Source organism: Haliotis asinina, chromosome 16 (genome assembly GCF_037392515.1).
Source record: "Haliotis asinina isolate JCU_RB_2024 chromosome 16, JCU_Hal_asi_v2, whole genome shotgun sequence".
Taxonomy (NCBI): Eukaryota; Metazoa; Mollusca; class Gastropoda; order Lepetellida; family Haliotidae; genus Haliotis; species Haliotis asinina.
Window position 1 is genome coordinate 21,345,552 of NC_090295.1, and position 13,964 is coordinate 21,359,515.

At 39.0% G+C, this 13,964-nt stretch overlaps 1 protein-coding gene across 2 annotated transcripts in view; it reads left to right on the forward strand.

Moving 5' to 3' along the window:
• LOC137268253 (uncharacterized) overlaps positions 1-13,964 on the forward strand; it is a 140,956-nt gene that overhangs the window by 16,160 nt on the left and 110,832 nt on the right. The window contains exon 1 of one of the 2 annotated variants that reach the window (XM_067802793.1): positions 7,310-7,389. The exons of the other annotated variant lie outside the window; for it this stretch is intronic. The gene's annotated coding sequence lies outside the window, so the exon portion shown is untranslated. Of the gene's footprint in view, positions 1-7,309; positions 7,390-13,964 lie in introns of those variants that run through there. 2 annotated transcript variants of the gene reach the window in all.

A 13,964-nucleotide genomic window follows, 5' to 3' on the forward strand; every position in this document is an offset into this window, starting at 1 on the left:
ATAGATTCAGAGCTACAGAAGAAAATTATTTTTCATCTCATTTTGTTAGGGCAGCTAGAACAGGCTAGCAAACATTTTGTGTGTAAAACTTGATACACAGAAGAGAGTTTTATAGAAGACTTGGCACAAATTTTGTTTTCTTTGGAATTACAGTAGCTTCCCTTCCCAAATGATCTACCCTATCGACTGGAATATAAACAACTGAAAGTCACTGAAGAGTGACTCACTCACTCACTCACTCACTCACTCACGCACGCACGCACGCACTCACTCACTCACTCACTCACTCACTCACTCACTCACTCACTCACTCACTCACTCACTCACTCACTCACTCACTCACTCACTCACTTTGTAGTGCAGGACACCTGAAGATGTATGAGTCCCAGGGACCCTCAAATACAGGACTCGAGGTAAATCCTGGTCTTACCCATAAGTTCCATCACAGTGACATCCATTAAAGACCAGGCCATAGATTTTTAAAGCTCTGTTAGCACTAAGTTAGTCGTAACTGCCATACATTAACAAAAAGTTACAACTATCAAAGCTCTAGGAGAGCTTAAAAAATCTAGGTCCTGCATCTTTTATGTGTTTCCTCACACATAAATCTGACAGTCATGGTACCACTAAAATACTGCCCAAAGCTGCCTTAAACCCTCCTCACTCACTAATGTGTTCTGAGAAATCTACAGTAATGTATGACATTTGTCAAGATAAAAAGATGCGAGACTTTTTAAATCATTTTCAACAAAGCTATGAGAAGAATACACCCAGGGCCTTGTATTGTACAGATGCTTAAATGCCAGAGAGCACTGCCGGTAAAGTGATAGATCGAAATGCCATATCAACTGATTCTAAGCTTGCATGATACCATCTGCAAGCCTGCAGTAAGTCTATTTATTCTGGAATAGACATGCAGTTTGTTATTCTAATCTAATATTGTCTCAGTCCCTCGTCTGATGAAAACCTTGTTGCCGAACCAAACAAATGAACTGTTTTCTTCTACTTGATCACAATCTTAAACCCATCACCATAAGTCACATATTTACTGTTGTTCACTGGATTTGTTTTTATCGTCTCGATATTTTATTAATCCCTACAGTGTTCTGTCCTTCCTTTTCTATTTTCTTCAGTCAGTATTAATACATTTGGTCCCACTGCCATTTTTGGCCCAAAAAATATAAACGTAACTTTCCAGAGGCATTCTGGGTAATGTCAAAAGAATTCCGGACATAATGAAGCTGCACGAACATGTGTGCATCTAAGAGCTAGAGGCTTTGGAAGAACATTTCTCCAACCCCGTGGGCATTTAAGAAAGATGGTTCCAAAGAACAAAAAACAAGAATCTTTAACTTTTTAGACGTCCAACAAAGTTCAAGTTTAAATGCAAGCATCATGCCAGTTTTATCTTGTTGGCCTGCAGCAAAAGCTGTTTCGATTGTAATTGTTTACATTGTGAGGTTTGGTTTTAGATTAGATAAGAAAATTTTATTGTTCTTCATGTCCATGGAGAGCTGATGGGAGACTCGGAAATGCAGAGTTATACCTGACTGTTCAAGGAATTCCAATCAATCTTGTCTCTGATTATTATCTTCACTCTGTCAGCAAGTGGTGCATGTCTGAGATTGCTATGGACTTTTCTCCTCCATCAAGTTGCTGTTGGTTGTGGAGACTAGCCTTGCTCTAAGGCTGTGCTGATGCTAAGCCCATAGATGAAAAGTAATGACATCCTTTGAAGGTTCAGGTCTAGATAAGTGGACAGTACAGGCTGATATTTATTATTGTTTTGTAGAAATTATCATTGAAACTGCTAATTATTACCTTAGAGACTTGTGCAAGTTTAGGGTTGGGTGAAGCCTCTTCATCTCTCAGCACAATATCAGTTCACAGATTTCACCAGCGTGGCAAATGTTGTTCATCAGGGACATATGTTGGGAAGGAAAGTCGCTGATGAATGTTTTGTTCTGCATAACACCACCCTCAGTAATTTTCCAGCTGTATGACATCAGACTGTAAATGATTGAGTCTCGACCAGGCAATCCAGTGACTGACATCATAGGCATCAGTCTATGAAATTAGGATATGATGACATGCTTCACACAAATCAGCACTATCATACATGTTGCTGTCAAGACCTGTAATAGTCAGGATCTCCAGAGGTCTGATAATGATTAATTAATACATTTACTCTTCATGCTGAAGATCAAGCAGTCATACATTACAGGTACATTATCTGAATATAAACATCAATTCCAGAGAAAATCCAGCATTAAATATCCTGTCACACATTTCACTGGGCATGAAGAACAGGAAAGTATTTTTTAACTGTCTGTGATAGTATATTTGTACAGTTTTGTTTAATACCAAACAAAGAAAAAATATAGCAATAAGACTTTTTTTGGGCCAGACTATTCAGTGATTGACACCATGAGCTTCATCCGTGTGAATGGGGTAAGATGCATTCCATTAACTCGGATACCCTTACCACTTGATCTTGACTAACAACTAGTCTCTGAAATGAACATATATTACTGAAAAAAAGATCACAGTGAAAAAAAAATATAATGAAATGGAGCCCTGAGACTTTCATCATTCTCAGAGGCTAAGGGAATCTAGACTTGCCACAGTTTCTGCTAAGACTTGGGTGGGCTTTCGTGGATATATTTGCTTCAGGGTCTGTACGACAGACCACACTTGATCCACTCAAATGCCTCTTTGGACAAAGGCTGCTGGGGACCTTAGATATACTGATATACATATAACATTAAAAAATATAAACACAAAAATGTTGTTGCAGAATTTTAGTGCAACCTCATATCTGTGTACGGTAACATTTTTTAATGCCGATATGCAAAAAATAATAATCTACCTCCAAAATAAAATCTAAACACTTATAAAGAGAACTTGTGTTGTTAGCATTTGATGAGCAGCTTTGAAAAACTATTTAAGGGCAAAATGTAGACATTTTTCACGCATAATAGGAATAAGGAAATCTGTCAGCTTGTTTGAGTTCTCAGATGATTCTCACTGTCTGCATGTCTTTGATCTTTCACAGTTTCTCAACTTACATTGGAGCTTGTCACTTCCAATAACTGTCAATTAAAGATCTCATTATTGTCAATAATTGGTTTTAGACGCCAAGAATTCCATACATTGTCTGTCCCTGTCCTAATGCTAAGACAATAAAAGCAATAGAAAATATCATAATAGTATTATAATGAGATAATGTTTAATGTCCATCAAAGATATTACATTTAAGCTCATATTCGTTAAAAGCCATGTAATTTCATGTGTCCTGAGTGTATCAGGATATGCTTGCCTTTTCATGAAAACCTGGCTGTTTATTTTTTATAAGTTGTATGCTTCTCTCAAGGGTAATATGGTCTTAATGCCATGTTAAATGTTTTGAACAGCACTTTTAACTATATCACATGTAAACAAAATATTGTCAACTGGATTTTTAAGATCAATGAAACATATTCTGACAAGCTTAAAACTGCAATAAAAATGGTTAATTATGTATGTCCATTGACTAAAGATCAATTTTAACCTGAATTTTCTAAGGTGCAGTACACCTCCTATCATTGCTCATTTAACAGTCATTCATAAATACTTGCACATGTACCAACTATTTTGCTCGTTGTATATGAATGTGGGAATGAATTTTTGGTCACATGAATAGTTTAGATTCAGTGTAGCCACTTACTTAGAATCAGTCAGCTGCTCTAAACTAGATTTTGCAAAATATTCCACACTTTAAACATTTACATGTTAACTGATGTATTGTAAAACAAATATGTACAGTTGAAAAGATTATTGTTTTGAGTTGAATGAATTATGAAACAGTAAAATTTGACGAATTCTTAACAAACCTTATCACCAAGCATTTAGTTCTTCACATGCATGTTATTTGTGCATGCTTTACAGCAGTTTGATGCATGATCCTCATACGATTTATTTGCATAAGGTTTGCAGTTAGTTCCATATGTTCATCTTCGACGTAGCCATATATGTAGATACATAACATATAGTGAACATTTTCTTGTCAGTCTAAACTCTTGATTGGCCAGTCTACCATAATGTTACCTGCCCAATTTACAAGTCAGTGTAAGTTGGCAAGGTTGAAGGCTATTTCCAGCAATGCTCACATCCCAAATGAGGCACTGATACTCACATAGGGCTCATTCACAGTAACAGTGATTCCAAAACAAAATGAAGTTTGAACAAATTAGAGCCAGCAACTTAAATTTCAATGGCATCATCAAAGATGAACTAGGGGCTTAAGGTCCTTTATTAGGTAACATTAAGCAGAGGATTAGCAGACCTAACCCAATCACGAACTAACCAGATTGAAAGTATTACCGATTTGAGCGCACTCGCAAATTACCGCAAGACGTCTAACAAGGTTTCAGTATTTGGAGGCCTGGTCGCTCCTCGTGTGTCAAATATTGACTCTCAGAAATCTGACAGAATTTGTCTTGTGTAGTGCCATTGATGTCAATTGGATGCAGCAACGATGCCAGCTAAGCACTTCAATGACGTGACTGGAACTGGGTGTCAGTGGCCCAGGATTAGTTGTTTTGGTTCTGCCAATCACAGATTTCTTCATTGCTCTGGGGATTCTCTTCATAACATATTGTGACTTGCAGGATGCTGATGCTCCTAGGTGTCATACTGATGTCAGGAATATGTCCGTGTGACAGTGGAATGGTTCAGGGTGCATGGTTTTGATCCAAATGGGGAAGAATGGTTGAAGTGTTATTTCAGACAGATTGATAACAGTCATCATGACTTGTCCGTAAGAGACAGATCTGAGATTTTCAAAAGGTTTGGGGTGTCACGAAGTGACTTGGCTAAAAGGGCAGTTAAAATGTTAGGTGTCACTACAAGGGGGTAAACAGCACCATTATTTCCACTGGATCTGACTAGCAGACATGACTTCATCTTGTTTAATTTGGTATGTTTGTTATTTGACTCTCACACATCTTTCTCTGTGATTCCAGGATGTACATTGTAAGTTATTCACTGGTCACGAGGGGGACATGAGTTGATGCACCCTTAATGTTTGTCTCAGGGAACATAAACAGTTATCAAGGGTACATCAACCCATGAGCCCCGAGGGACCAGTGAACAACAATTTTTTCTAACCAAATACCTCAATGTTAAGTTTGAATTGCTTGAAGCATGGGTATAAATCTTTCTGTAGCATGATGGCTAGATTTTGCAGACAAAAAGAAACAGATCTAGAGTTACGTCCCTTCCATCAATTTGGGTTTGCAAAACATTGGTAATTTCTGTACCTCATATGTGATTTATTACCACTACCACTACCACTACCACTACCACTACCACTACCACTACCACTACCACTACCACTACCACTACCACTGCCACTACCACTACCACTACCACTACCACTACCACTACCACTACCACTACCACTACCACTGCCACTACCACTACCACTACCACTACCACTACCACTACCACAGAATCAGAAACTGACAAGACAAAACCTCATGTTTATCTTGTGTATTAATGAATGTCCTAACCCTTGAGGCTTATCTTCCCACATGGTTTCAGGATAGAATATGTCCAGTTACCTGATGCTTGTCTTCAGATAGTGTTTCAGGAGAAAGGTCTCTGCATAACATATCCCCTATCCCCTCACCCTTCTTCCCCAGCTCTCAACTGTTCTACTCCTTCACCTGCCCACACTTTGCCCTATGTGCCCCTACTCACACAGTCATCAATCTAAAACACTAAGATTATGACATAAACGACCATCCATACCATGTGTTTTAACTTCTGACTGATCATTAAGCACCTAAAACCCTCTTTCCTGGTGTTCGTGGCTCCATCACTCTTGTTGTCAGAGTTGTCCTCTTAGTGCTCCTGATTCCCCACCATTTCAACATCATAGAAACCTCCAGGAAACTAGTATTGCTAGTAGTCTGCTTAATGACCTGTCAAGTCTGATTGCATCCCAAGTCTTGAATACAGAACAGAGAGATGTTCTCTTATTGAATTAGGGTGGTGAAACTAGTTTTTTACCAAGTGGAAATGATCTGGATAATTTTTGTGTTTTTTGTGGCAGGAAAATCCAGGCATGAATCAGAGATATTACATGTTATAGATATGACTCATTTGGTTTCTATTTATCATGTAATGAGAGTGCTTGATAATGGCTTATTGATTTTAATTGTTATGTGATCTTACTGGGACAGGATGCCACAGTTAATCATACAGAGTAGTGTCCCTTAGCTGTTGCATGATCTGCACGCCACTGATTGAAGTCATGATTTACCTCGATGATGATACTAAGTACATTGTTTACACTGTCTACTCCTATTGGCATCTTAATGACTGGTACACAACACCCAATCTGGAGGGGTGGTAGGGTAGCCTAGTGGTCAAAGCATTCATTCTTCATGCTGAAGACTTGGGTTTGATTCTACTCAAAGGGACAATATGTGAAACCAACTTATGGTATCCTGGCTGTGATATGGCTATAATATTGCATGAAGTAACCACACTCACTCACTTCCCTATGGACGTGGTATCAGATCTTCTACACTGGAAATATACTCTTCAAAAAAAGTAAGGGGTAATGAACTTTCAATTTGGATGGGAAGTGTAAACGTTAACCAACGTTTCAAGGACAGATGTCTTATGACTACATTCCAAATAACTATGGTTGTAAGGAAGTGAAAATGGTGATGCACTCTCAAAACATTCAATAACATCATATCAACATTGATTGACTCCGATATATCGCATAAATATTTTTAATAGTAGATAAAACTAATTGAAGATAACCTACTTTTTTTAGAGTATATTTCAAAGCGAAAGTTACCAAAACTTGAAGCAGTATTAGTCCTGGTTCTCAACACTGTTGTACCTATCAGTCGCCTGCATGACTTAGGACATAGCTGCTGTGACAAAACAACATTGAAATCATGTTAAAAATACACCAAAACTCAGTTCAATCACATCCAAGTAAAAATAGTAAGCTAACATGTCAAAGTGTCATTAGCAAGAACAGTTTTAGGCTGCTGTCAGATCTATATGCACAAAGACATGGAGTGTTTTCATGCTATTCATGTTATTCCACAGTTCAGTGGCAGAGAAAACATAGCAATTAGAAAGAAATACCTTGAATACCGCTGGCCATAACATGGTGTAAGCTGGTAATAAAGAAAGGGCTTAATTTCTCCTGCCACATGGTAGGTAAACACAAGCATAAATCACAACCTGCACAATTAAGTCAAGCTGGTGTTAGAGGCTATGGGTGTTAGAGGCTACATGTGTTTCCGTCAGCAGAGGTTTCCTACACATCCAAGACCACCTCTGTGGTTTTGTGGATCTTGGCTGCCCAGAAAGTGGAAGGTCAGTTCTTTGATACCCAAACCAGTTATACCAAAATCTGTTTTAATAATGGTACTTTACAGACCTGGTGCTTCGATGATGGTCAAAATGTGGATTGGTTGGCATATAGTCATTATACTGAGTATGAGTAAGGTACCAATGCTAAACTCTGGTGTGGTATCTCTGTATGGTAGCGCTTTAATTCCAACTTAAGTCTGGGCTAGTCCAAGCACCTCAGAGTCATTACACACTGTATGAGTAGGGCATTGATACCAAACTTTGGGGTGGTATCTCTGTATGGTAGCGCTTTAATTCCAACTTAAGTCTGGGCTAGTCCAAGCACCTCAGAGTCATTACACACTGTATGAGTAGGGCATTGATACCAAACTTTGGGGGTGGTATCTCTGTATGGTAGCGCTTTAATTCCAACTTAAGTCTGGGCTAGTCCAAGCACCTCGGAGTCATTACACACTGTATGAGTAGGGCATTGATACCAAACTTTGGGGTGGTATCTCTGTATGGTAGCGCTTTAATTCCAACTTAAATCTGGGCTAGTCCAAGCACCTCAGAGTCATTACACACTGTATGAGTAGGGCATTGATACCAAACTTTGGGGTGGTATCTCTGTATGGTAGCGCTTTAATTCCAACTTAAGTCTGGGCTAGTCCAAGCACCTCGGAGTCATTACACACTGTATGAGTAGGGCATTGATACCAAACTTTGGGGTGGTATCTCTGTATGGTAGCGCTTTAATTCCAACTTCAGTCTGGGCTAGTCCAAGCACCTCGGAGTCATTACACACTGTATGAGTAGGGCATTGATACCAAACTTTGGGGTGGTATCTCTGTATGGTAGCGCTTTAATTCCAACTTAAGTCTGGGCTAGTCCAAGCACCTCGGAGTCATTACACTGTGTATGAGTAGGGCATTGATACCAAACTTTGGGGTGGTATCTCTGTATGGTAGCGCTTTAATTCCAACTTAAGTCTGGGCTAGTCCAAGCACCTCGGAGTCATTACACTGTGTATGAGTAGGGCATTGATACCAAACTTTGGGGTGGTATCTCTGTATGGTAGCGCTTTAATTCCAACTTAAGTCTGGGCTAGTCCAAGCACCTCGGAGTCATTACACACTGTATGAGTAGGGCATTGATACCAAACTTTGGGGTGGTATCTCTGTATGGTAGCGCTTTTATTCCAACTTAAGTCTGGGCTAGTCCAAGCACCTCGGAGTCATTACACTGTGTATGAGTAGGGCATTGATACCAAACTTTGGGGTGGTATCTCTGTATGGTAGCGCTTTAATTCCAACTTAAGTCTGGGCTAGTCCAAGCACCTCAGAGTCATTACACTGTGTATGAGTAGGGCATTGATACCAAACTTTGGGGTGGTATCTCTGTATGGTAGCGCTTTAATTCCAACTTAAGTCTGGGCTAGTCCAAGCACCTCAGAGTCATTACACTGTGTATGAGTAGGGCATTGATACCAAACTTTGGGGTGGTATCTCTGTATGGTAGCGCTTTAATTCCAACTTAAGTCTGGGCTAGTCCAAGCACCTCAGAGTCATTACACACTGTATGAGTAGGGCATTGATACCAACCTTTGGGGTGGTATCTCTGTATGGTAGCGCTTTAATTCCAACTTAAGTCTGGGCTAGTCCAAGCACCTCAGAGTCATTACACTGTGTATGAGTAGGGCATTGATACCAAACTTTGGGGTGGTATCTCTGTATGGTAGCGCTTTAATTCCAACTTAAGTCTGAGCTAGTCCAAGCACCTCAGAGTCATTACACTGTGTATGAGTAGGGCATTGATACCAAACTTTGGGGTGGTATCTCTGTATGGTAGCGCTTTAATTCCAGCTTAAGTCTGGGCTAGTCCAAGCACCTCAGAGTCATTACACTGTGTATGAGTAGGGCATTGATACCAAACTTTGGGGTGGTATCTCTGTAGTGTAACTCTATGATGCTGACTACTACAAGCACCTCAGAGTCATTATATTGAGTATAAGTGGATATCAATGATTAACTGTGGTGTGATAGCTCTGTGGGGTAGGTCTTTAATACCAACTTAATTCTGGGCTAGTACAAGCACCTCATAGTCATTATTATGTATTTGTGAGTGGGTATCAATGTTAAACTGTGGTGTGGTATTATAGTAGACTGGCTCTATAATACCTTTCCTGCATGGGTACATCATGTGAAGTGCATCTGGTGTTTCCCACTGTGATATTGCTGGAATATTGCTAGACCAGAGTAAACCTAAACTCACTCACTCACTCTATAATACCAGCTGAAGTCTTGACTACAAGCAGCTATATACACAAAAGCATGTACATCGATATAGAAATGCAAGAATTCTGAAAGCAACATTAACCCCAATTTTGACATACATGTTTGCTGAATGTATGAGTCACAAATGACATAGTCACAACCTTGTGCAGTTGAAATAACCCTTGAATCAAGTGTTACATGACCAGATGTTGGTAACATGAATACGTGCAATCACCTGGTCGCAGGTACAGAAAAGGTGAACTTGGACAAAGTACTGTGACTATTATAATGTGTTCCAGTCCAAGTAGCTGTGAATGGGTACCTCATGAGGATGGGAAAGACATATTAACTTGGTGTGCCTTGTGGATGCAAGAGTTGTATACTCCCCAGGGAGTTGATATTGATAATATCAACTGGAAATGAGATTGTCGTCCTAAGATTGAGTGAAAAACAAAGTGCCTCTGAGCAGCCTGACTGGAACTCAAGCAGGTGTTAACATAAATAGATTATAATGATGTAATTATAATAATAATAATCATAATAATAATCACTGTCTCTAGGAAACCATTCTGTGTCTTGTTTCACAAGTGAGTTTTAACACCACTTCTAGTTTATAATATTTCAGCAATATCAGTGCGGACACCAGAAACGGGTCTCACACATTGGACCCATGCTTTGAATCAAACCCAGGTCTTCTGTGTGATAAGTGAACCTTGAACCACAAGGCTACCACACTGCCCTATATTGTTCACAAAATTATCATCTTCTGACGAAAGGGTTTAGCTGAACCCCAAACCCTCAAGAGACTTGTTATATACAAATTTGATAGCATAATCATCCTAAACATAAGTACCTAATAAATATATAACAAAATAGTGAACAGTCAAAATCTTCCCTCGAACCCAACATGTTGAAGGCATTTAAGCATTATTAGAAATTGTGTTCATATTTAATAACTGATAATCGTCATTAGAAACGCCATTGTATTTAGATATTTAAGTTGTTGATGCTCAGGGATACTCACAGTCATCATTATTAAGACGCACTGGAAAAATCATTTTTGTATATTAATCTCTGCACTATGTATTCTCCTTATGAAAGAGCAAGGAGATGCACTGAAATGTTGTGACAAAAAATAAGAAAATAAATAAAATAATCTTTGGCATGATGTATTCAGGAAAAGATGAGTTCACATCCATAAAGAGTATTAAATTTTCAACAGCTCTTTGTTATCAATTAATCTACTGTAAATATGAAGTGCTCCGAGAATCATGGTTTAAAAGTCAAATGGAAAAAATATGACATATAAAAAACCGATAACAATGAACATTCTGTGTAGCAACATTTCAGCATAGATACTTCTACCATTTTCATGTTTGAAAATGGAATAAGTATCTTACCAAAATGTCCCTATTACACAATGAAGTTGATCATATATAAAGACTTGTTATTCCTATTATTTACTTCCAGAATGCCTCTCAAACAGGCAAATGCATTACCAGTAACTTTTATAGCATCTATAATGTTTTATGGCACCCTGTTGGTGAAAGATACAAGCGTAATCAACAGTCTGTGCAACTGACAGCATGGTTAGTACCAAACTTATTCAATCATTGTACAATGACATGTGGTAACCAAGTCAACCTGACCACCTATTCCCATCAACTATCATGTTAAGATAACGTACAGTTTCACTTCCACATATTTCAGTGCTTTGCATGTAGGAATGGCTGTACTGACTGTAGAAACAGAGAAAAATAGTTACGGTGTAGTCTATTTGGTTTTTATTGGTTTGACTTGGGCCTGCAGATATCATTCAGGGCTTGCAGATATCATTCAGGGCTTGCAGATATCATTCAGAGCCTGCAGATATCATTCAGGGCCTGCAGATATCATTCAAGGCTTGCAGATATCATTCAGGGCCTGCAGATATCATTCAAGGCTTGCAGATATCATTCAGGGCTTACAGATATCATTCAGGGCCTGTAGATATCATTCAGGGCCTGTAGATATCATTCAGGGCTTACAGATATCATTCAGGGCCTGTAGATTTCAGGCCTAGCATACAAACAGTGAACAAATCATCAACCGAATTATGCAGAATCGCAAGTCTGACACTGGGAAGTATGAACATAGGTTTGAAACTTAATTTGAAGCGCTACATCCTGATGCCAGACATTCAAGATTAGACTCATGACGACAAAAAAACATTATCGACTACAGCCTGTTCATCTCCCCTTGCCGCCATCTTTGATGATATTTATGCCATTTTAGGATGCTATGGTTGATGTTTTCGGATGCTGTGACTGCCGTTTTGTGCACTCAGTGACCAGTCTCGGGCTCTGTTGTAGCTGATACACGAGTTTTGTTTTCATTTCAAATGATTAGTTTTCTGTTACAGGGGGTTGTTTCATTTTTAGAGGATGTCATGGCAGTTTCTGTTGATTTTTGTTCTGTTTTGGTTTCACCATTTGTATGGCAGGCCTGGATTTTAAAGCATACAGGCAGCAGTGATGTCCACTGATGTCCAGCTCTCAGTTTAAAATAAACACTGTAAAGAGAGGCTGGCTTGAGTGTGGACACCTCAGTGTTACATCAGCATCTAGATGAGATGTGGCAGGTGAGTGACCCTCCCTGATCAGGTCGTTGCTACTGACTGTCTAATGATGGAAACACAAGCTGTGAGATCATTGATCTCATGATGCAAGTGGTTGACAATGTACAGGCAGCAGTGGGCCCTGATGTCCAGCTCTTAGTTTAAAATAAACACTGTAAAGAGAGGCTGGATTGAGTGTGGACACCTCAGTGTTACATCAGCATCTAGACGAGATGTGGCAGGTGAGTGACCCTCCCTGATCAGGTCGTTGATACTGACTGTCTAATGATGGAAACACGAGCTGTGAGATCATTGATCTCATGATGCAAGTGGTTGACAATGTGTGAAGGTACTTAAAGAAATGTGTCTCCTTACATATTTTTGTTGATCAACAAAAATACCTGCTTTTGCTTTGAGACCATTTCAAGCATATGTTTGCAGTTCTTTCCTGCTGTGACAACGTTCATTATTGAAAACAGTATAACAATGGTAATAACTTTGATGTTTGTCTTTGTTGTAGAATTGACTTTCACAAAGTTCATATGATTTTAGGGGGCAGTGGGATAGCCCAGCGGTGAAAGTGTTCAGTCATCACAACAAGGACCTGGGTTCTAATTTCCCACATGTGTACTATATGTGAAGCCCATTCCCTCAACTGCAATATTGCTGGAATATTGCTAACAGTAGCATAAAACCATACTCACTCACCCTGTATGCTTTGAAGTCTTCACTGAATGATGGTTACATGAACTTATGTTTGGTGAATGTCAGATCTTTTCATTTATTAAAATCACATTTTTTAATCTTGACATATGTAGTCATTGTTTTCTTGCATGTACGCAACTTCATGTGGAACACTCACAGTCAAGCAATAACCAGCTTCATCTTGAAATAACACATATCTTTACATGGAAATGTGCACTTATGTATGACTGAATGGCTCTACAGTATTCTTTTGTCATTTGGTTAAAACACAGGTTAAATGATGTTCATTGAAAAGATCAGTCTATAAAGAACCTCTTTGTTGGTCAGTGTCATGTACAGGATCCCAAAATAGTTGCCACAATCAATGTGATACTGAAGATTACCGAAGTTGTTTATGTGGATTAAGTCATCACTGATCAATCGGAGGTGATTATGGAGATAGATACTGAAGACAATTTACAAGCATTGAACACCCTGGGTTTTTAACTGACTTATTTCAGAAATAATGAAGAGGCAGATTTTGTGAGTTCTATATTTGTCTTCTACTTGACAGTGTCCTTTTGAACAGTTGCCAAATGAGGGGAAATTGTTCCTGCTAAACAGTTGCCAAAGGAGGGAAAATGGTTCCTTTTGAACAGTTACCAAATGAGGGGAAATGGTTCCTGCTAAACAGTTGCCAAATGAGGGGAAATTGTTCCTGCTAAACAGTTGCCAAAGGAGGGGAAATGGTTTCGTTTGATATTGGAGGAGAATGGTTCCTGCTAAACAGTTCACAACTGAGGGAACATGGCTAATTTTGAACAACTGCCAAATGAGAAAAGACTGTGAACAGCTGCCCAATGACGAAAAATGGTTAGTTTCAAAACTGCAGGCAGTCTCAAACATTTCAGCAGCATGTGTTGTTCAGGTTTTCATTACATAACTCTAATGGACAGCATTTTCAAATACTCTGTATTCGATAACAAATAATTTAGAAAGCTGCTGTGGGTTTGAAGATATTCTAATGTCTCTTCTCACACCAAAGA